General features: G+C 51.3%; 1 protein-coding gene across 4 annotated transcripts in view; it reads left to right on the top strand.

The window, feature by feature from the left end:
* The window catches only part of GNB1 (G protein subunit beta 1), a 65185-nt gene that overhangs the window by 11745 nt on the left and 31699 nt on the right, over positions 1-21741 (top strand). For 2 of the 4 annotated variants that reach the window (XM_032494960.1, XM_032494958.1), the window contains exon 2: positions 18669-18717. The exons of 1 other annotated variant lie outside the window; for it this stretch is intronic. The gene's annotated coding sequence lies outside the window, so the exon portion shown is untranslated. Of the gene's footprint in view, positions 1-18668; positions 18718-18924; positions 19048-21741 lie in introns of those variants that run through there. One more of the 4 variants, XM_032494961.1, reaches the window with a different exon arrangement.

Here is a 21741-nt window from a genome sequence, read left to right as displayed (position 1 = left end):
CACCACCGTCAGTCAGGGCAGGAGAGCTCGCTCCACGCTGGGTGGTGGTGGCTGCGCTCACGCCTGCTTTACAGTCAGTCGGCGTGTGGGCTGGTCTGACTTCTGGGACGGCCTCGCCTGCGTGGCCTCTGGCCAGGGGCACCTCTGTCCTCCATGTGGCCTCTCCAGCAGGCTGGCTCAGGCCTCCGGGGTAACGGTCCAAAAGGGCAGGGGCAGAAGTGGCTCGGCTCCCTGAGACCTTTCTGGGAAGTCACACGGCGTCACCTTTGCTACATTCTGGTGGTCCAGGCAAGCTACAAGGCCCAGACAGACTGGAGCGAGAGAGTAGACTGGCTCTTACAGGAGGAGCTGCCCAAGTCTGTGGCCATTTTTTCAATCTGTCACAGACTTCTCTGTAACATGAGATTGAAAGTTGCCTGCTTTAGCGTGCGCAGCTCATACTGACACTTCTGTGGAATGAGTCCCATCGATTTATTGAACAGACGTTTTCTGCATACTTAGCTTTCCGCAGGGTGCTGCGTGGTGACAAGCAAGTACTAGGAGATCGCGTGCAATCTTCATTCTTCCGGGGGGCGCTGTGAAATGGTGGATTACCGAGTTTCAGGTGTAGGGCGAGGGCGGTGAGGTACTGAGTGGAAAGAGGGCACCTGGTTTAGGTTAGCTGGGGGAGGCCATTCAGAGCAGATGTCACCTTTGAAGGGTGAGCCAGAGCCCGGTGGGTGAAGAGCCTGCGCCCTCCAGGTGCAGAGAATAGCGATTGCCAGGGCCCCAGGGTGGGGAGGGGCCAGGCTAGCTGAAGCTTCATGGCTGGATCAGGGCCAGAGAAGCCAGGGTTGGAGAGGAAGACAGCCCTGATCACCCCACCCAGTTTCCCAGGACAGTGGCAGTTTCCCCCTGGAGAGCCGAGGTGTCTGGCCAGTGCCCTCTTTGACTGTCAGGAGTGCCCTGGGGTGGACTGAGCCTCCCATGGTTGCCCTGCCGTGGAGGAAGGCTTGGGTTTTTCCCTTGGGGCAGTGGGAGGTAAGTCAGTGAACACTCTGAAGCAAGAAATGACAAGACGTGAATTTTAAAAGCTTGTTCAGGTTGCTGAATGAAGACTGGATATTTGGAAGGGGGAGAGACAAAGATCATGTAAAGGAGACTTGATGAGAAACAATATGGCTTGGCTACAGATATGGGGGCTGAGGAGATGGAAATAAGTGGGGAGATGCGGATCTGCTCGGGGACAGAGCAGCCAGGGTGCTGATGGAGGACGGATGAGAAGGAGTCGAGGGTGAGTCTTAAGTGCTTGCTTTGCAAACTTAGGGCACAGTGATGTCCAGCACTAAGATGAGGACAGAGAGTGGCCAGGTTTATTGCCTGTCCAGTGGGGACGAGAGCCACACTAGGGACATTTGAAGTCCAGAGTGGACATAGGAAACAAAGTGCAAGCGTTGGCTCGTAGGTGTGTTGACCTGGAGTCAGTCTGGAAGTCAGAGGTAGTATTTCAGTTCTTTAGATTTATTTGTTTTCATTTACTAATTTTTTAATGAAGGTACTGGGTGGGGATAGAACCCACAGTAAGCATGTGCTCTCCCACTGAGCTATCCCTCCCCCGTATTTCAGTTCTGTGAAAGGGTGCTGTCACCTGTGCATGGGAGGTAGGAGCGGGGCTGGGATGCCCAGCCACCAGAGCTCTGAAAGAGGGAGGGCGCAGCAGCCCTGGAGAGGGAGGGAGGGCGGGGAACCCACTGCACGGAGCGCTGCTGAGGGGTCCCTCCGACTTCAGGGCTGCAGGTACCAGGTGCCATGGTGGGGAGCAAAAGCCAGACTGTGGTGAGTTGAACCAGGGGTTAAGGAAGGGGAGACCACCTGTGTAGATGTGGCTTCAACAAGCTTTGCTGTGGGGGAAGGAGGTGAAGGAAACGGCTCAGTAGTTGGTGGCTGATGTGGGAAGAGTGGAGAGTTCTGTTTTGAAATAGGGAGATCCTAAACCAAATGTTTGTTTGGGTCTCGGAACGTGACTGGATGAAGTCCTCTGGGGTCTTGTTAGAACCTAATTCTGGCGGCAGGACGAGCGAGTGAGCTCTTCTACCCACTCCCAGGCCGTCTGGACCACACTCTGAGAAGCCAGCTAGTAGAGGAAATTGATGTGGTAGCAGAAGACTTAAAGCCTTAAGAAAAGCTCAGGGGAGTCTTACCTATCTTTGTACCCACAGACCGGTCTTGTCACTGGTGCCAGCCGTTTGGACTGGCCCTTCGTTTCATTGGTCCCTTGGCCTTGCAGTTTGTCCCAAGTGGTACGCTGCTCTCCTCAGGTGAGCAAGTTAGATGCCGCGTGGGGCATGGGGTAGACCTAGCTCCGTTAAGTCTCATGAGGCTAAACAGCAGTTTGAATTAGCATACAGTTTAATTTGTTCTATATTTGAAAAATGGGTTGAATTAACTTACAGCAGCTGATACGTTATTGTCATTTCAGCAACTCTCCTGTACATAACAGTCTACTGAAAGTGCCTGCTGAGGGGAGGGTATAGCTGAGTTCTAGAGTGCGCACTTAGCATGCACAAGGTCCTGGGTTGAAGCCCCGTACCTCCATTAAAAGTGAATGAATGAATGAACAAGCCTAATTACCTCCCCCCAACCAAAAAAAAGGGCCTGTTAAGCTCAGAATTTTAAGGTTTGGAAGCGACACGGCGAGGTCAAGAAAGATGGCTTTGATTGGGAGGGGGAGGAATTTGATGCCAAACAAAAGATTGTCTTTTTTCATCTAAGGCATATAAAGAAGCAGCATTACAAGCAGGTGCAGGCTAATGTGACAAATTGATACATATAAGTAGCTCTGAAGCTTTGCAGAAACTGGCCTATTATAAAATCAGAGATGTTCTTGGGGGAGAAAGTTTGAGGGTAATTGGGTCATTTGGAAGAAGAGGCAGAAAGGAGGAAGCAGGTGCATGATGAACAACTGGCTAGACGTGCCAGCTCCTCTCACTGTCACCCTTGTCTTTCCTGAGTTGTTCCTGTGGCTTAGGTTCGCGGGGGAGGAAGCAGGGGTGAGAAGAAGGCTCCGGCTCCAGGTGCGTCTCCTGTGACCTGGTCCTGCCTTGGAGATACCCGGGGCGGGGAACCAGCGCCACAGTCCTCGCCTGCAGTTAAGCGCTTTGTGCTGAGTGCTCAGCTGAAATAGACTTTATGGTTGCTTTATAGTGAAATTCTGTTTTTAGTGTTACTACCGAAGTCAATAATTCGAGTCATGTGTCTTAAGTAATGAGTGGTCAGAAAAGTCAAAGAGCAGAGCGGTTCACGACAGAAGAGCATGGGTCTTACTGAAAGCTTGCTTTTTTTGTAAATACTGACTCCTTTATAGAAACTAACTTTACAAATAATTTTTTTTGAGTTTTTAAGCAGATAGACCAATGCCGTTTTTTTAGTGGTTGTTAGGCCTAAAACTTCTTTTTCATGAAGAGAAAATATGTTTGTCAGCTCTAAGACCCACATGGAGAAGGCGTTATTGAAGAGACAGAAGAGGACTCGGCAGACATGGGTACAGAGCTTGCGTGCGCTTTTCCCACACGCATGCGCTGGAGTATTCCTTAAATGGCATTTAATTTGGAGGGACACATATTTGAGAGGAGTTGGTTCTGTGAAAGAAAGATGGGGGGGGAGTATTCTATGAGCTATAAACAGAAAAGTTCTCTGAAGCACGCAGGTAGAGCAGAGCAGTCTGGGTGGCCGTCTAGACGTTTATGGGAACGTGGTTCACGACCAGTGCAGCGCTGCAGGTCAGCAGGAACGGATGACTTTGACGTGAAAGGTGGTGGGTCAGCTTGCCGTCTGTTGGGAAAAACAAAGTTGAAAACTGCGTTCCATGGCACATAGAGACTCTGGGTGGATTAAAGATTTAAGAGTAAAAATTAAAACATGGAAGTGTTCGAAAAATGTTGCGGAGAAGACTTAATAACCTTTGAGGTGAGGTGTATGGGGAAGGGGTTTCTTAGTGTGACGCTGAGGGTAAAAGCTTGAATACTCAGAACACAGCTATAGCAAGAGACATTGGATAGAGGGCCTGTGAACTATAGTTCACAGGCAAGCAAATTGGAGAAAGTACTGGAAATAAATCTATTATAAGGGTTAATATCCTTGATACAAAGGGAACATTTCCAAAATAAATTGTTCAGCAATTTTATTTTTAGAGATTTATTCATAGGAAAAATGTAAGAATACTTATTACAACATTAGTTATAAAAACAAAATTTTTAAAAAAGTGTCAGAAACCTTCACTTAACAGTTTCTGGTAAGAAAAAGCAAAAAATTGTTATTAACTGCTAGAATATAAGTTTCATGAGGGCAGAGTTTTTTTTTAAGTATACATACATACAGGTAATTTTTATTTAAACATAAATGGCATTACGCCATTACACTCTATGTACTTTTACATGTCTTAACGCATTTTGAATGTATTTCCAGAGGACAGAGACCTTTGTCTTTTATTCCCTGATATCCTCTAACAGTGCCTGGAACATAGTACACCTCAAAAAATATTTGTGGAATGAATGAACGAATGAAACTAAATACCCATTGGTAGGGGTCGGTCACATGAAGGGACGCAGAATACTCCGCAGCAGGTTTAAAGGCTGTAAGTGGCTCTTCTTCACGGTCCTGAGACGAACGCCGCGCAGTAAGTGGAAGTGGCGGGAGAAGACGTTTCAGAGCACGTGTAGGTGGGGAAGTGGTGGTGTTTGAGTTGCGTCTGGCAGTTCTGCACCTCTGTACCAGGTAGTCCGGAGGAAATAGGTGCCCCTGTTCACCCCGCGAGACGGGAGTTACTTCTTGGGGGCAGATAGGGGCAGGGAGCATGATGCAGTGAGATAACGTCTTACCTGCATTTTTTGTGGAAAATTTACCAAGAATATGAGAGTTAGGAAAAGGGTATTTTCATTTTGGAAGAAATATAAAAGCACATTATGTTTGAAAGTATCAGGAGCTCTCTCAAAGCCAGTGTGACTGAAATGAGCGTATTATCGGAATTCCATAGTTCCAGTTTCCCTCTTTTTAAACTGAGGTGTGATTGATGAAGGTTGCCCGTGAGGGAGAAGACTTTCGGTGGCGCTGTGTCTGCTCCTCCATAGCGTCTTAGGTTTTCATGTTTCTCCTGCTTCCTTTGACTAGTTCTCATATTAGAGTACATGCTGTTGTTACCAACATAACAGCTATGATCTACTGATCTTACCGACAGTACTTTTCAGTAACGTTAGGTAGTAACACTTCAGGAAATCAGTACTGGGCATCTGGCAAAACTGAAGACCGTGAGAAATTTGGTTGGTTGGGCTCACTGTGCCTGACTCGGAGCCATGTGAAGGAGGGGAGACGCAGCACACATGTAGCAACCTCTGCAAGGTGACAGAAGGGACAGAGGACGCGGGGCGGTCTTTGGCCGAAATGAAGCCTTGTGGCTGATAACGTACATTGTAAGAGGCAGAATTCCACTTAAGGGATAAAGCTGTGGGGGGAGATACTTTGTATAATGGATTTTTCAAAATTGATGGACAAGATTACTTAGTTTAATGTAAAGGTGCAAAAGCTCTTCTCCTGGAGTGAGGAGCGCCAGGAGTCTCCTAAGTGAAACCGAGCAGGAGCAGCCTGGGGAGGGGGAAGCAGCTCGCGCTGGAGTTGGGGTCAGCTGCTGGGTCGGAGGCTGAGATGTGCAGGGTGTTCCAGGGTCAGGGTTGCTGAGGTTCCTCGACCCCCGCTGTGTGCCAGGCACTGCGCTACGCGCCGGAGGTTGGCAGCCACGGCCTGCCGTCTCTTCTTGTGTATGCCACGAGCTAAGAATGGCTTTTACAGTTTAAGATGGTTGAAAATCAAAAGAAGAATCCTCAGTGGCCCGGGTGAGTAATCAGTCCAAGGCTCAGGTTTGTGCCTGTAGACAGCTTACCTGAGTGCCCGTCTGTCCCTTGGCCTCTCGGCTGTGACAGGAAAGTCAGCACCAGACTGACGGCGTCTGCTGCCCGGGCCTCTGCTCTGAGCTCTTGGCCACGTGGTGCCTTCTGACCCCTCACCAGTAGAGAACCGGCTTTCCTGAGGTCGCATCTGGGACCCAGACCACCTTTCTGATCCCCAGTCCTCTGGCTTTCATCGCTGTGCTCACGGTCTCCACAGAGAAACTGCTGTGTGTCTTGCTTTTAAGACTTCCCTGTTACCAGTTACGTGCTAAGCTAACGGGGCATTCTACACACAAGAACACTAGGTGGGTTTTCTAAATGTTTCCGAATTAAATTTACTTTGGAATTTTACTGTGATACTTGAAATTTGAAAGTGCATGTACTGGAAGTACTTTGGAAGAATTCCTCTCTGGTGGTTGTGCTGGGGAAGTGGGGTCTAAAAATTCACTCTGAGGGCAAGGACTAAGTTCTTTGGGTTTATTATTTATTTTCTTAATTCTCTTGTTAACAGAACAGACGTGTGGAAGATACAGGGACTTAAGGGCTATGGATTTAGTCATTAAAAAGGCACTTCGTTCTCCTGAGGGGCATTTCAGCAGAGACTGTAGTTAGGTCTGTAAATTGTACACAGATGTGTGCTGCAGGTGGCCCCCATCCCCAGGGTGGCAATGCGGTCGGTTGGTCAGTGTGCCTTCCTGGGGCTCGTGCTCCTCCACTGACGGGCGGCAAGAGGGACAGCCCTCGCAGGCAGGGACATTTGGGGTTGTCACACTTGGGGGGTGCCGCCCTGAGTTCTGTCCAAGTGGCGTGCACTCGGGCCACTGCAGTTGAGGTCTGGCTGCACTCCCTACCTGGGGTGGCCCTGCATCCTCCGCTGGGCTCTCCTTACCGGTGTCATCGTCCTGCCCCCATGACAGTGCCCGGCTTTCGCCGCTGTGCACTTAGGAGCCGCAGAACGTGGCGCTCAGCTCAAGGAGTTCGTGTTCCTGGTGAGCCGCTTCCTTCAGGGAGCACTTCACTCTCAGTGGCAGAGCCAGCCCCTCTGGCTGAGGCCGTCCTCCCTGCCTGAAGGCTGGGGGCCCGGCAGTCCCGAGCCCACCGCGTCCCGCCAGGCTGCTCCTCGAGTGCACGTGCCAGTTTAACTCTGAAGCAGATGCGAGCACAGCACCAAGGAGCGAGCAGCAGGACGCGCTCCCGCCTCCACTCGGCACCTCAGTGACATGTATCTTTATACAGCCGCGGTGCAGTTACCACGGGCAGTGAATTTAAGCCTGTTAGCCCTCTCCTTTCTATTCTGTGCTGCTTCGATTTTCACCCAGATCCAGTCCGTCCGGGAACACGCACTTAGAAGCCGTGTCTGTCCTTTAGTCTGGAGTGGCCTGTCTTTGTCGTTCTTGTCCTTGACACTGTGAAGAGGCAGGCCGGCTGCCCTGGGTCTGCCGGGCTTCCTCAGGCTTAGCGTCAGGCTGTGCCCCTTGGGCAGAGCCCCACAGAGACGCTGTGTCCTGGCCCTCTCTGATGAGCGTCTCTGATGCTCTCTGCACGGCTTGAAGGGTCTGATCTGCACACCTCAAGGCATGGGCCTCGTCTCCTGGCCTCTCGGCTCCCTCAGCACCAGCTCCCGGCTTCGGCCCGGCTGCCTCTCCCTCCTTCTCTCTGCAGGAGTCGAAGGTCTCCACGGTGCACCTGTCCTCCAGGCCAGGCGCACTTCCCGCCTTCCCTGGGGAAGTGCCTTTCAGCAACCAGGCACTGGGTTCCTCTTGGTCTTGTCCGGGAACATGAAGATTAGGAAGTCAGTTCTGGGTGAATTTATTGTGATGTCCAGCTTTGCAGCCCACACATAAGGCAGTGGGGCGGAGAGCTGGGCGAGGCTCTGGGTGGGGTTGTGGTGGTGGGTTTCTGAGCATCACCTCCTGCTGCTCTGCCTCCCTCCCTCCCCCATCCACACTCTGAGGCCCAGATTTGAGTCTTCATGCAAAGATTCCCAAATTCATGGCACCTTTAGTGTCCCTAGGATTTTCACAGTGCCCCAGGCCAAAATAAGTACCTGAAAGTTCCCTTTATTGAGTCCTTAGGTCCAAACAATCTAAGTATTTATGTCCTAAAACCTTGGTAGCCATTTGAAAAAGTCATACCCATAAATGGAAGGAAACTTAACTGTTATTCTTGAATAAACCGCTGTCGTTAACTGACAGGCAGCACAGCTTCTCAGACTTCAGGATCAGACTGGACGTGGCTGTCTTCATTTCCTGTTCCATGTTTTTTTATCGAAGCAACCACTGAAAACCCTGCTTTGTAAGGGCGTGCCTGCCTCATAAGGATGTGATGTCATGGGGACGGGGGTGCAGCGCCACCTGCTGTTGGAGCTGTGAACTCCCTTGAGCTAGCTGCTCCTGTGGTGTCTGTCATCTGTCAGGTTTCTCTGCACTTGTCTCAACTCAAAATGATTTTGTAACCCAGAGTTCGCTGCACCTTGCTGTGCACTTTGGGAGCTGGAGCTTTTTATGGCTCACAATCTGCCTGAACTGGTCCCTGCAGCCTAGGGGGCCGTGTGTTTTCCGGGAGGAGGGGCTCACCCACTGGAGGTACCAGGGTGAGGGCGGAAGGCGGGTGTTTCCCTCTCCAGGAATCAGAGTTGAGTCATTTTGGTTCTGTCTGTCAGCAGAGGGGAGGTGGGAGGACACACAGTGGTGTCGACTGAAGGGGCCTCGTTGGCATTTATCATGTGTCCTTTATGGAAAAGTGAAATTCATCATCTAAGAAACTCTCCTTAAGGCTGGACTTCTGGAAGGTAGCCTGTAGTTTTCCTCAACAATTGTGGCAGATGAACTGAAAACATAAATGCTTTATCAGAATAACAAGTAAATACCTGTTAGATGCCATTTGGTTCTGGCCATGGCCCTCTCTCCCCCCTTCTATTTTTGATGCAGTGAGTGGATGAGACAGTGGGGATAGCCATGACTGCTTTTAAGGGGGAAAAAAATTAAAGAGATTTTTCAGGTTTTTTTTTTTTTTTTTTAAGAACCACATGTATCTGTTGACCACAAACTTCTGGGAACTGAATTATCTCTTGCTATATGTGTATGTATTCGTGTTTGATGCTTTATGACTCCTCTCTGCCAGCCAGAGTGAAGAGACGAGAGCTTATGTAACTTACAGGGGGGAGTCTGTCACTGTTAAAGAGCTGTGTTCTTTCCTGGGGGCCCCGCTCGTAGTCCCCGTGACGGGGCAGCTGTACCTCCTTTGCCACCGCTGGCTGGCCACCCGGCCTGGGGACGGGCTGGTGCAGACGACTTTCTAGCAACAGACACAGCTGACGCTGAGTGGGCGTTGGAATACAGAGTTATGGGTGTTCTTGGATGGTTCCCAAGTCAAGAGCAGAGGTGGCAGAAGGCCAGAGAGCGGGTGCCCCGCAAACGGCGGGGTCACCAGGAGCCGGCCCCGGCGTCCCGGGCCTGCGTGCGCCCTGTCCTGGGGCCTGTCGAGCCTCTCCCCGCTCCCCAGTGAGGCTTCTCTCCTTGGCCAGCAGAAGAGCCTTGCCCAGACCAGTTGAGTCTGGGGGTTGGGGTAGAGGGAATTAGGAGGCGTTTGAATTGTCCATGTCTAGAGTTAGTCATTTCCAGAGGTCCTGGGTTCACTCCCCGGTGCCTCCATTAAAATTAACCATTTCCAGAAAGATGTAGTTCTTCGTATTAAATCAGGTTTCATTGTCCTGTAAGGCTTTCCATTGGCAAACGGAGCTTTCATTGAAGTAACTGGACCATGAACTTTATCCCGTGAAACTGTATGAGGGTATTAAAAGTCAGAGTATGCCATCCGTGTAGCCTGGTTTTGTTGGACGTTTCCAGTCATTGTTTTCTGGGACACTTCCCTCAGAAGCTTCAACAGTATGTGAACCCTTTCCCTGTTATTTCTGAATTAATGTTATTTTTGACTTTAAAAGAAAAATCAACTGTTGTCAGAGTTTATGTTCTCTATCGTCCCCGCAAATCACCAAATCGTTAATTGTTAAAAAAAAATTGTCTCTAATTCTTCAAGGCAAGAATACACTCATGTTTCCAGGATTCCTGTGTGAGAGACCAGTGCCTGGGTCTTGGTCCAGACCTGGCAGAGGGCACCAGAGTCACCCAGAGCCTTTGTGTGTGCGTTCAGAACCCTGGGGAGGGTTCCTGGCAGTGCAGTGGGAAAGGCCAACGGCTCTAAACTGCGCCAGGCTGAAAAGTGTGCTTTCCTTCTGTAGGAGGAGCATTTGAAGACTTGAGCGGAGGAGTCAGATGTCAGAGCTGTCCTTCAGAGAGATAAATCAGGCTGTGATGCAAAGATGGTTGGAGAGGAAGGGGGACAGGGAGGGAGTTACTGGCAGGCTAGGCAAAGAAGCAGAGCTGACAGGAGGCCCGGGAGTGGACGTGGGGTGCAGGGAGGGGTGCTCTGTGCCTGAGGGGTTGGTGAATGACCAGCTTGAGGGTTTGGACAGGAAAGCCTGTAGCCCCGCCGGGGCTGAGCCCGTGGAGCACTGCGCTGGGGGGTCCTGGGGCTGGGTGCAGGCAGGGAAGGGGGTAGCCACGAGGTGGGGGGGGGGTGCTCCAGGAAATGGTGTCACCTGAACCGGTCTGTTGAAGGGGGGGACGCGGGGTGGGTGTCAGATGGTGCTAACGTGGGTCAGGTGAGAGGAGGCGCCCCATCCAGGTGGGGCCGTGGCGCATTGTGGTTGGAGGCCAAGGGTTCAGGTTGGGGGACCAGACGGGTGGGACGGGGAGTCGCCCCGCACAGACGGCGGGTGAAGCCCTGATGCGCGGAGGCAGCGTGCTTCCTGGAAGCCCCTAGGGAGCGGAGCCCTCGTGCTGCTGTAGGGTGGCGTGCAGAAATCAGCTACTTGATTGTAGGAGACAAACCAGCTGAAGCTCCAGAGTGAGAAAAAACAAGAATTAATGCAGAGGCCTGGAGGTGGGGGGCAGGGTCAGTGGGGAGTGTGCCCCCTGCGTGCAGCTCTGCTGCCCTTCTTTCTACTGCTCAGTCCAGGCTGTGGAGGGTACCAGCCACCGCTTTCAAGTTCATGTCCCACTTCCAGACCCGAGAGCCCGCACCACTCGCAGTCTCAGCTTCCGCGTTACTGGGGGAGAGTTTGTTCGACGGCTTGAGCTGGGGCACCTGCCTGTCCCCGCCGTGGCCAGCTGTGACTAGGGTGAGTGGGAGGCGGGTGTGTCGTGGGACGTGCTGCCGGGAGCCGGGGGCCATCTCAAGACCAGGGTTTGGAGGAGGAGACTGGGAGCAAGCTTTTAGGAGCAGTAGCCTGTAGACTGAACACACCCCTCCCCTCCAGAAAAAAGCATCCAAAGCAGCGGTGAAGGTTACGCGGCCTTGCTTGCAGCCCCCTGGGATGGTGTGGCGGTGGGTCACAGAGCAGGAGGGAGGGCTGGCGGGTGGGGTGGGCCCTTGGGAAGGTTCAGTAAAGCTCTGTCTTTGAGGCTGAGTGATACTTCCTGGCGGAGGGCAAGAGAGGGCCAAGAACGTCCTGAGCAAAGGGACTTTTGTATCTTACTCTCTTTTTGAAAAATGTGCGATGACGCAACGTCTGGAGATGACAGTGAGAATGGTGTGGGTGTAAGCCCCTTGCTGTGCACCGTCCAGCCAGTTCTTGACCTCTTTGCCTCAGGTATCTTTTCTGTAACTTTACAGAACTGGAATCACAAGGAATGAAGGTGACAGCACCCACTCATCGGGTGCCTGGGGGGCCATCAGACGGTACACGTAAGTGCTCGGCAACATGGCATCTGGCGTGTAGCGAGTACTTGATTAACTTATTGTTGATTAAAAATAATTTTACCTGTATCTTTTTTCCAGATATACTTCAGAATCCAGTTGGGGGTGAGAGCACGGCGGTTTAGTTGCCCGACACAATGGGTGTGCTCAGGCTCACTCAGTGACTGCTGTGAGACTTGGGCGAGGAGCGCAGTGGCTGTGCGGCCCGGCCTCGCGGCGGGGTGGGGGGGGTCGCCGTGTGGGGCGTCACTACCGAGTCAGGTGCGCTGGCCACCGCGCCTCAGGGCCGGCAGGGACAGAGAAGGTGGTCCCGGCTCCTGGATCCCAAGTCCCAGATGTGACCCCTGCCCCGAGGAGACTGTCCTCTGGTAGCATCCTGGACTGTGTGTGTCTTTATTCTGACCTTAGGCTGGCAGTTCTTGTCTGGAATTAGGTTAAGACGTTGCTCTGTGTGCTTTCAGTTTCCACTGTTGCTGTTGAGAAACCAGATGCTGGTGATTCTTGATCCTTTGTGTATCAGCAGCTTTTTTCCATCTGGGGACTTTGAGGACCTGGCTTTTGCCTGGGTGCTCTGAAGTGTGATGTATCCTGGTAACCTGTCTCCCCTTGTCCGCTACGCTGGGCCTTTGGTACAGCTTTTCAGTCTGGAAGCCTAGGTAGTTCCAGGAGGGGATCATCAGCTCTGTACGCAGGTGGTGTTTTAGTTATGCCTCTTTATTTCTGCATTGAATTTAAAGTGCTCTGAGCGTGTAGCTGTTTTTACTCATTTTTCTGTTCTGATGTATTTCCCTGGCTGTATCTCCCTGTTTCTTCCTCCAGAAGCGTGTCACATGTTCAGCAGTTCCTGCTGTGCTTGACGGCAGTTACTTTTTGTTGCAGAGTTTGAGTGAGTCGCCTGGGTGGACCTAAGCTGAGGGCAGCTGGAGGCCTGTCTGCTTAGGTCAGGTCGCACAGTTCCTGCCCTTCAGTGAAAAGAAGGAATTTCCCCATAACTTTACCCCAGAAGATTTACCGCATGCCATGTGGAGACCACAGTGAAGCCCTCCCCACCCATATTTTGGGGGAGGTAATTAGATTTGTTTATTTATGTATTTGATGTCAGTGCTGGGGATTGAACCCAGGACGTCGTGCATGCTAGGGCATGTGCTCTACCACCGAGCTATACCCTACCCCTGAGGTTTTTTAACCTTGTAATGAGCACAAGAAAATACAGGGTAATTAAAAAAACATCTGAAGGTGGTTACAATTTACTGTTAAGCAGCCAGGGTTAGCCAGAATGGTTCTGTGTGGTCGCGCCTGCCTCTCCTGTCCCCGGCACACCTCAGCTTGAACTGGATTCATCCCAGGCTTTGACGGTGAAGCTGCAGCCCTGCTGTGTCCTTTCATTTTCTCGGTATTTGAGAAAGAGACGGTACAAGCACGAGAGTCTTGGTGTGTCACCGTGTGAAGTCATTGCGTGGTGTGCTCCGGAAGTCTGACCGGCGGTGCTCCGCAGTTAGGTGGCGGTGTGTCCACAACTCCCAGTGTGGCATCTGGGGGTGCTTGTCACGAAGCCTCTGGACACATGGAAGCGGGGCAGAGCCCGGCCTGCTGGGGACTGGCCGCAGGCGCGGCAGAAACAAAGTGAAGGCCCGTCGGTAGCTCAGACCGAGGCGGCCGCAAGCCTGTCTTCAGCTTCCCGTGAGTCTGAATTTCCAGCTCCCGGCTCGCAGCAGGTGTGAGGGGAGTACCTGTCTTCTTGGGCTGATAACTTTTGAGAAGAATATTCTGGTGTCATAAGGTTAGGGCAGCTTAACCGCTGAAGCAGTTGGGAGCCGGTGGTGCCCTGAGCAGTACCAAGCCCGCGGGCAGCTCGCTGGGCTCAGGACCGGCTCCCAGGCCCCCTCGTCTAGAAGGCGGCCCTGGCAGTGGGGGCTGCCCTGCGAGCGAAGGAGAGTGGCACTGCGGTGGCCAACTGAAAAGGCGGGGCAGCAGTGGACTGGGCCGATGAGGCACCCGAGAGCTGTGGGCCACAAATCGGGCCTGGCTTCCCTGCTGGAGCAGCCCCGCCACCCAGGGAGCTGCCACGTCCAGTTCGCCACAGGCTTTCAGCCATTAGTCGCACAATCTGTATTCTGGTTTAAAAAAAAGAAAAAAAAAGACTAGATTTCCTTAATTTTCCATACTGACAGCCCACCTGAAGGAGGCTGTGCCCGTCCCTAGGCATGGATGTGGTTCCTTTGGTTTCTATTGTCCTCTGGTACCCAGTGAAAATTGTGAGGGCCACGAGAGGCGCCAGGCTGTTGAGAGGTGAGCTGTCGGTGGAGCGGACGGGGCCGCCCTGGAGCCAAACTTGGAGTCAGCAGCGGAACACTGTGCGGAAAGTCCCGGTATTTGGAAATTAAACAAGTCAGGGATGACGTCATAAGGGAAACTTGAAAATATTTTAATGTGAATGAAAGTGAAAACAAAACTCCACATTCGTGGGGCGTAGTGAGCGCAGTGCTCGTCGGGAATGTGTGGGACTCAGTGCTTCCTGCAGAAGACAGGCGGCCTCACCCGTCTGCACTTGAGCACGCTGACCTCAAAACACGGAGGGAGGGGCAGAGTCTCATGAAATTGAAAACAGAAACACGGTAGAGAAAAACCAGCGAAACTGAAGACTGGTCCTTGGAAAAAATTGCAGTGATAAACCTCTGGCCAGCCTGAGAACAGTAACACTTAAAACGTTGTCAAAATGAAGAAAACTAGTTAAACTTGAAAATTAAAAATTATATATTCATCTATTTAAAAGGCGCACTTTTAAAAACCAAAATGCATTGATTGTGTCGTTAAGGTCGTGCGCGTGTATCGTGCCAGGTTCTCCAGTTACTAAAGAAGCTTTTCCTTACTGTTGGTTAGTGGAAAAGTAAAAAAAAAAAAGTCATAAAATACAGTCATTTTCTCTCACTTTGTCTTCAAGTCATCGCGTCTTTTGTTTGATGACTGCAGCGTTTTTAGAAAATGTGTATTTGCCCTTTGTTGGCGTTCAGTTTTGGAGAAGTTTTGAAGCTACAGGAAGCTGAGGGTAGGTCAGCGGGCATGTGTAGCTTCACCAAGATTCAGTAACTTGCCACTTTGGCGGCCATATTTCCTTTCTCTTCTCTCTGTGTGCTTCTTGTACATAGATGTCGTGGTCCTTTACCCCTTGTGCAACTCCAGCCTGTCTCAAGAACAAGGATGTTCTGTGTATCCACAGTAGTTTCCTTATACCCCCGAACCTCAGGCACTGATCCAGTAACGCCCAGTCCAAGTCCACGCTGAAGTTTCTTGAGTTTTCTTCAGAATGTCTTCCTTCCCTTTTTTCAAATTCAGGACTGAAAGCAGGTTCTTGTGTGTGTTTTGTGTCGTGATCATGACTCCCAAGGCTCACACGTCCAGAGTGGTCTTCACACGTGTCTGTCGTGACATTGACCTTTTTGGAGAGTTCAGGTCAGTTTCTTGTAATGTCTCACACTCTAGATCTTTGTAACTTGTTTCCTCGCGGTTGGATGAGGCCGAGTGTTTTTGGCAGGAATGCCTCTCTGGTGGCCTGTGCTTCTCATTCTGTCGCATCGTGCTGGTTTGTTCCGACACTGGTGACACTATGTGTAATCGCTTGATTCCAGGTGGTGCCCACCGGATCTGTTCATTGTAATAGCTTCTTTTTCGATAGTCAGGAGATGATCTGTGAGTGATGCTTTCAGTCCTGGGGAGTGTCTTGTAACTTCACGCACTGTCACCCACCACCTTCAGCACCACGGGAGGTCTGCCTGCGTCCGTGGCTGCTCTGGAGGCCCCAGGTGGTTGTTTTCCAAGTCTGTCGCCCCTTCTGCATTTGTTTGCATTTCTCTGTAAAGAAAGGCTTTTTCCTTTCTTCTTGTTTCTGTGTTGCATGTATCTGTTATTATTGTGCACTTTTCAGTAACTAATACTCTGTTACAGTTATCACTCCTTTTACCTTCACATTTATTCCTGAACTTGGCCGGGGCTTCCTTCACATGGTCGTTTCATCACATTGTCCTTTCACGTGCTGCCTCTTCAGGACGCTTCTGTACTAGAGAGTTATGCGGAAGTGAGACGTCTGCTGTGTCTGACGCGCACCGAGTCCTTTATGCAAAGTTCCGAGGGCTGGGTGTGTTGTGGCCTCTCTCAGGGTTTAGAGAGAGACTGGTGTCTGTGTCACACACACACACTGCCCCCTGCGGCTTATACTCAGACACCTCCCAGCACGTGTTAGAATACACGCGTATCCTCGCTGAAGAGGAGGCAGACTAAAGCCCTCGCTTGTGTCCGGTCTGCTTTGGGACCTGAGAGGTGCAGATGAGCAGTGGTGCGCCTGTGTGCTCTTGCTGTCTTGAGGCTTTGGGGACATGGAGGACCTCATTCCCCACACGAGTGCCTCTGCTTGACTTGAAATGGTGGCGCCGCCAGTGAAGGGGCTTTCTAGGTGTGTCTTAAGAGGATTTCAGTTTCTAGATTTTGAAAAATACTGAAATAACAATCCTCATACAAACCCTGTGTGTGGTACTGAAAGCCTCAGGGTGTGCTGGGATGTGTGTGTACAGAGAAGCTCATCGTGGGAACAGTTAGCGCCGCGGCGCTGACAGCTACACTGAAGCAAAACGTAGGTCGGTTGATTTTATCCAGAGCCTTAAAAAAGTGCAAAATCTTTGACATAATTATCCCACCTTGGGAAAACTGCTCTAAGGGTTTTAACATGATGCAGCCGCAGGAGCAGAGCCTCCTGGGTGATAGGGCACTGTGGTGCGCGCGTTCTTTAAGATGGCAGCGTCCTCCGGCTGTCATCCAGTGGCCTCTGTGCTTTGGGCTGGGAGACAGGGCCGGACAGACTCCAACCAGCACCCGCCTTCGCCTCTGACTCCGGGGCAGGGGGCAGCCGCATGCCCTGCCTCAGCTCTCCTCGCTGAGCCGCAGAGCCCAGTCCTGTGGGTGTGTTTCCAGGACTTTGCCCATATCACACAGGCCCATGTGAAACTGTTGCCCTTTTTGTGAACTGAAGTAAGTTGATGTACAGTTGTGTTAGTTTCAGGGGTACTGCGTGGTGACATTTGCATACGTTGTGAAATGATCCCCATGGTAAGTCTGGGAACCCTCTGGCCCCATGCGGTTACTGCAGTGTTACTGACCGTGTTCCTTGTGTTGTGCGTTACGTCCCACGTCTTACTTGTTTCGTAACTGGAGGTTTGTAGAAACTAGCCCTTCTTAGTTTTTTGGGGGGGGTAATTAGGTTTATTTATTTACTTGATGGAGGTCCTGGGGATTGAACCCAGAACCTGCTGCATGCTAAGCACATGCTTCCACCGCTGAGCTACACCCCACCCCCACTCCAGGCTTTCACACTGAGTGATCCGTGGAAGCCCTGAGCCTGCCGCCCTAGGAGCTCGCCTCAGACGGTTCAGGGGAAGGTGAGCACTGACCTCCAGCTCCCACACCCACACCCACACCCACTGGTTTCGTTTGTTATTTTAGGTATCTTTAACAGCACTTTTTCCTGCCCCTACCCACCCCCCCAATAAAATTTATATAGCAAAACCTTTTTAAAGTGAACAGCTCAGTGGCATTTTAATATATTCCGTGTTGTGCAACCACTGCCTTTACCTTATTCCAGAACATTTCGTCACCCCAGGAGGAGCCCCGTGTCCTTTGAGCCGTTGTTCACTGCACACAGAGCCCCTGGCGACCACGGCGTTCTGTCTGTGTTCTGGATAGTTCATTTAAATAGGATTGCAGGCTGCGTGACCTTCTGTGTCTGGCTTCATCACGCAGCAGTGTCTTCAGGGGCCCTCTGTGTTAGTCTGTCAGTGCTTCATCCCTGTTACGGGTGAACAGTGCTCTGTGGTGTGGACGCCCCACGTTGCCTTCTCTCTTCATCCACTGGCGGAATTTCGGGCTGTTGCTGCCTTTTGGCGATCATGAATGGTGCTGCTGTGAACATGCGTGTCCACCTGTTGAGTCCCTGTTTTCCATTCTTCTGAGAACATACCTGGGAGTGGAATTGCTGGCCACACGGTAACTCTGTGTTTCATTTACTTTTTGAGGAGCCACCGAACTTTTCTTCGCACACCCACTTCCACTGCCAGAGGAGCGTGCGTTTGCCTGTAACATAAACTGCGTAATTCCCTAGTGAGCCTGTTTTGTTAAATAAGTTAATAATAAGTAAATAAATTCATAGTTCAGCTGGGGGGCATTTCAGCTTGCTGGTGGCTCTTGTGGCCCCCAGGTGCGACGCGTGCACGTGAGCGTGAACGTGGTAGGCAGGGGACTAATCAGCAGGCAGCTGAGAACCTGTGCGATGTCCAGAAGTGGTCTTTTCACACTGGGTGTGATTTGGAGACGTTACCAAAGCATCTGTAATGATGTTGAAGCCTCGTTTCTGGGGAAGGACAAGGAGATATTTCAGAAGAAATCTGGAGTTAAATATGTTTTGTGCTGGCTGCAGTATGCTGAGCGGCAAGTCCAAAGGCTTCGCTGTGATGTCTTCTGCTCCCGCGGCCTGGACCCTGGGGTCACAGCTTTGGGTGGCGCTGTGGCGACTGGGTGGCTGGAGGGCTGGCCCTGGCTGGCACTCAGGAGATGCCCAGGGGCTCCTTTGAAATTCAGATGAGCTCTCCTGCCTGCCAGAGGGCAAGTCTGGGTGAGACCACTGTTAGAAGCTTCTTGAGTGGCAGTGATTTTTCTGTTGTTACAGAAGTCTAAACACCCCTTCCCCCGATACTTTTCAAGGTTTAATTCAAGGTATTTTCCCTGAGGCACTTCTAAGAATTTTTAAAAAGAAACTTAGATCAGATTTCCTCTTTTTTTCCACACTGAGAAACTAAACACAAGTTAATACAAATTACTAATAAATAAAGCGACTTGGGGGCAAGAAATGGTGACGGGGAAGGGTTGATTTTTGTGCTTCTCAAAATGTACGGAATATTGTGCCTCACAGCCCGAATCCGTGCAAATACGGCCTTTTCTCTGTTGCAGACACTTTTACATGTTTTGGAGACCAGACCAGAAGCACTTCTGAATTAAGGTAATTTTAACGTAATTGATCCTTGTCAATTTTTAAAGTAGAATATTTAAATTTCTTTAAGGTTTCTTTTGTAATAGCTTGGTTTTTGTTACAGTTTTGCCCATCTCTTTTTTAAGCCTGAAGTTGGTTTTCAGAACAAATTGACCCAGAGAAGGGTGTTTTCTTTCAAGGCTTGTTCCCATGTTCAGCAGAAGGGGTTAAGGTCCTGGAGATGATGGTTCCCGTTCTGGAGAAGAAGATCTCTCCAGCTTCCTTCACTGAAAGCAGGAGAGCGAGCCCCTTTTCCAAATCAGATCTTAGCTGGGAATCCAGCAGATGATACGGATGAAGGTGAGGCCACACAATTGAAGCAGAAATGCCAATGTTTGTGTGTAGTGGAGGTGACAGAGCAGGGGGGTCCCAGTGAGGGGTGGAGAAGCTGGACGGCGGCATCCAGTTCTTCGTATTGTTCTTGCAACTCTCTGCACATCGAAGGGCTTTTGAATGAAGGTGCAGAACTGAATTGAATGGTTAGGTGCTTGAACGGCTGAGTGTCCGTATGGAAGAGGTGTACCACGGACAGAAATTAACTCCACGTGAGTCATGGACTTGCATCCGGTGCTGGAAAACCTCTCAAAGACACAAAACGTTGAAACTTCGGGTTCGGGAGGGATTTCTTAATGACATCAAAGACAATCCATTAAAGAGAATGCATAAATGGGATTTCATCGAGTTTAAAAATGTCTGCTCCTTCAGAGATACAGTTAAGAGAATGAAAAGACAAGCCACAGACTGGCAGAAAATGTTAGCAGATCACATGTCTTTTGGGTAACTCGTGTCCAGAATAAGTAAAGAACTCTCAAAGTTCAGTGTTAAAAAAAAGCACCCCCCGCAAAAAGCCAGTGATTGGAACAGACGCTTCACCAGAGAGTAAATACATAGAGCAGATAAGCACGTGAGAAGACAATCACAATCACCAGCCACCAGGGAGACGCTACTCAGCCCAGAAAAGGAGGACACGAGCCGCTTGCAGCAACGGGTGGACCTGGAAGGCATGATGCCGAGTGAAACAGGTTGGAGAAAGACAAGTGCTGTGTGACGTCACTTATCTGTGGAATGTAGGAAATGCAGCAAACTAGCGAATAAGACAGAAAGGAAGCAGACGCACAGATGCAGAGAACAAATCAGTGGTTACCCTCGGGGAGAGGGAAGGGGCGGTGAAGTAGGGGTGAGGGAAACGGGGTGGTTACGGGATTGTAGGAGATTGTGTGTGTAAAACTTCTGAAAACTATGAAGCACTGTAGAATTTAAAGAATCTTTCCATTAAAAAAAAGACACAGTGAGACACCGCTAACCATCTCTTAACACTGGCTGAAATTAGAAAGACTGACCACACCATGTGCTGACGAGAGTGTGGGGGCTGGGCTCTCCTCGCTGATGGTGGGATGAGAAAAACAGTCTGGCAGCATCTTAGCGTGTTACCTGTGTGCTGGCCGTGTAGACCTGGCCAGTCCACTCCTGGGTGCTCACCCTGGAGAAACGAAAGCCCGTTTCATAGTGAAGCCCTGTAGGTGCAGCAGCTGGCTGAGCGCTGAGGGAGCCGAGTCAGACCTGAAGGTGCATGCTGTGTGATTCCATGAGTATGAAATTCTAGATGAGAACTTACGTGTGGTGACAGAAGCAGATTCGTGGTTGCAGGGGGTGGGGGTGGGATTTCAGAGGGGCAGGAGGAGGCTTTCGGGTGGGGATCTGTCCCTTAGCTGAGGCGGTGGTCTCAGAGGTGTTGAGTGTGTCAGAATGTGTCAGATCATACCTGTTCATTGTGTTACTGAGCTTCCATACAGATATTTTTAAAACTAAATGAGCAGTTAGCACGTGAGCAGGTCTCCCCTCTTCCTGGCGAGCCCCTGTGTCACCTGGCGGCCAGCGTTGCCCATGGTCTTGAGCTGTGCAGAAGGGCCTGCCCTGCTGACGGGGTGGCAGTGTGGCCGGTGGAGGAGGAGGTCGTTTTCTGGTACTTAGGTTGTTCCGGTTGAAAGTCCTGTTACTGCTTTGACAACAGGTCGTGTTGAGTGAGCGTTTGCTGTGGTTCAGTCGGGTATTGAAGACTGTGCGTGGGTCCTCACTAGGCCCCGCAGTGTGCGAGGCAGCTGTCGCTCTGTCTGCTTTCACACCGAGATCCCAGCCGGAGACGTGCTAGCAACTTACTGGAGGCCCCTGGGGATGAGAGTCAGGACTGAGGCCCGTACGTGCACCCTCAGCCGCGGGGCATGCGAAGGCACGTGGGAAGCCCAGGGTGGTCCCCGTCGTTTGCGGGGAGTGAATGTAGAGCTGGAGCCTCTCTGCAAGATGGTGGGGGGAGGGGCAAGTGACCAGAGAGCGGGCATCCCCCAGGCTGGGGGGCTGTGGCCCCTCAAAGGTGTGTGCAGGTTGCCACCCCCGGGCTGTGGGGTTGCTTTCTGGTCCTCCCGCCTTTCTGCTGCACCTTCCCTCCAGGTGTGTGCCCTCCGCTGCTTCGTTATGTGTGAAGTTTGGCTCTGAGATAATTAAAGTCTCAAACATGGGACTTCCTGCTTGGCCTCAGCAGGTTTGAAGAGGTTGATGCATTGAAGTTCCATCATGAAGTATGTACTAGGCTCTGTGCTCCACCCGGGAAGCCAGCACAAGCTCGCAAAGTTGGAGGGAGGGCAGGATGGAGGGGCAGGTGGGTTTCACGGCGCATCAACAACGAGGGCTCAGGAGAAAGGGTCCCTGGCTGTTCCCTGCAGTTCCAGAGGGTGAGGGGACTCAGAGCTGCTGTCCAGCACGCACTCACCTGTCTCCATCCGGCCCTGAGCGCCATCTCCCGCACTTTACTGCCCCTGCTGTGACGACGCTCTTAGTCCCCGCGGCCCACGCCTGGCCCGCGAGGGAATTGGAGCAGGAGGTGCCGCAGAGGAAGCAAAACGAAGTCTGGGAAAACCTCCTCGTCTCCTCACTTTCTGGCTTGGGGAAATGGGCGTCAGTTCTCTGCAGGGAGAGCCTGGTTCCTGCTCTTCTAGAGAC

This window comes from Camelus ferus, chromosome 13 (assembly GCF_009834535.1).
Source record: "Camelus ferus isolate YT-003-E chromosome 13, BCGSAC_Cfer_1.0, whole genome shotgun sequence".
In the NCBI taxonomy this organism is placed as follows: Eukaryota; Metazoa; Chordata; class Mammalia; order Artiodactyla; family Camelidae; genus Camelus; species Camelus ferus.
The sequence above is the reverse complement of the archived record's forward strand: the minus strand, read 5'-3'. Positions and strand labels throughout refer to the sequence as shown.